Raw genomic sequence first — 1,830 nt, forward strand, 5'->3', positions numbered from 1 at the left:
GCTTAATGATTAATTAGATGGAACATTGTGGGTGTGGTGTATGAATGTTAACACCTTGTATTAATTCTTTAGTATGTTACTTGTGTGGTGTAGAAGATAATTATTTAAGAATGTAATTATGTAAGAATGTTAACACTCTGTTATAATTTTTTTAGTATATTACTTGTGTGGTGTAGAAGAGAATTATTTATGTAGAGATACTGCTTGTAAACCAATGATGGTAAGATGATGTCATGGGGTAGGACTGGATAAGTCTGATTTCTTCCTACTCCATTCAAGCATGTACTAGGTATAAGCAAATTGATATTGGATTAGCATTTGTTGGATATGTGTAAAATTATGTGTGTTGACATATCAACTGTCTTTACATGCTTGAAAGAATAAATCAAATCAAAAGATGAATTGTGTGTTGGTATCAAAGTTGATTACCATTTGTTTTCCACTCCTGTGTATTTTCAAGTGAGTTGTGCTTTAAGAGTACAAATCTGAACAACCTCAGTGCCCTACTGTCAGAGAGGCCGCCTATATTGCCTCCTCCAAGTCTTTTGCCATCATGAGGCAAGGTGAGGCGAGGCGATGCGAGGCGAGGAGAGGAGAGGCGAGGTAAGAAAAGAAAAGATAAGATGAGATAAGATAAGATAAGATAAGATAAGATAAGATAAGATAATCCTTTATTGTCATTGTAACACGTACAACAAAATTTTAGTCGGTGCAGCAATAAAAAAAACACAACATATGAAATATGTCAGTTCATACACTAGTATGGGTTATGAATGCATCTCTTTGGCCAGACACTAGCCTGCACCACTAAGTGTGTGCTGAAGCGCAAGTAAAAAGGGAGACGAAAATGAACTGCCTGACGTGCTCAGTGATCTAATCAAATAAAGGCTAAACGCCTGAGCTCCACAAACAGGCTGGCTAGCTTGGCTTTCCCTCTCTGTGTCCCAGGTCAGCGATCATTACCATACAACAATATTAAGGTGACCTCATTTAGCCAAAACTTGATCCACTCCTGCTTTTCTCCAACTGATTTCTAAGGATTTTCTAAGTATAAATCTAACCTAATTTGAGGCTGAGTGAATATAATTGAATTTTAACTTTCTCAAATATTGTACCTATGTACAATTTTGAGGTACTTTATTTTGAGTATGTAAATATCATGCAACTTTATACATATCCTCCACTACCTTTCAGATGGAGATATGGTACGTCATAATTCACTACATTTATTTTAAAGTTACATATCATATTAAGATTTAAAATGTTAATATGATCATTTTATAAAACATTATGCACCTCTATAGATTCAATTACAACTATCCAAAAAGTTGTTAATGTCAACACATCAGTAATAATATTCTGATGGAGTATTTTTACACTGATACTGCCAGTTGAGTTAGCAGTTACATGAGAGTCAGGTCAGAGGTGATAGTAATCTACCATTAGCTCACCAACTGTTTTGGACTGAAATGACCGGTGGAACATTACTGTCTAAAAGCACCAGCTACTTTCAGTCACGCTGGCTTTCTTCCAAAAAGCAAACAGTCTCTGTGATGTCTGAGTGTAGGTTGCTAGAACACGGATGCAAACAGGCTCAGGAAACGGAACAAGTATGTCATCAAAATCAACAAAGTGTAGGACCCACTCCTTGCTACCATGCTAACTCTGAGAGACGAGACAGTCCAAGTAACTACAAAACAGTGCTGATTTATTCAAAGGATCACAGGTAAAATTAACATTACACGCTCAGGTATCTTGCACCTCCAAACTGCACGCAGGCAAATGAAAGATGAAAGACCCTGAGCCCACCAGGCCTATACATTATATCCC

General features: G+C 36.8%; 1 protein-coding gene across 1 annotated transcript in view; it reads right to left on the reverse strand.

Annotated features, from left to right (window-relative positions):
* retreg3 (reticulophagy regulator family member 3) overlaps positions 1–1,830 on the reverse strand; it is a 10,417-nt gene that overhangs the window by 7,550 nt on the left and 1,037 nt on the right. The window lies entirely within an intron of this gene.

This window comes from Monopterus albus, unplaced genomic scaffold (assembly GCF_001952655.1).
Source record: "Monopterus albus unplaced genomic scaffold, M_albus_1.0 scaffold85.1, whole genome shotgun sequence".
Lineage (NCBI taxonomy): Eukaryota > Metazoa > Chordata > Actinopteri > Synbranchiformes > Synbranchidae > Monopterus > Monopterus albus.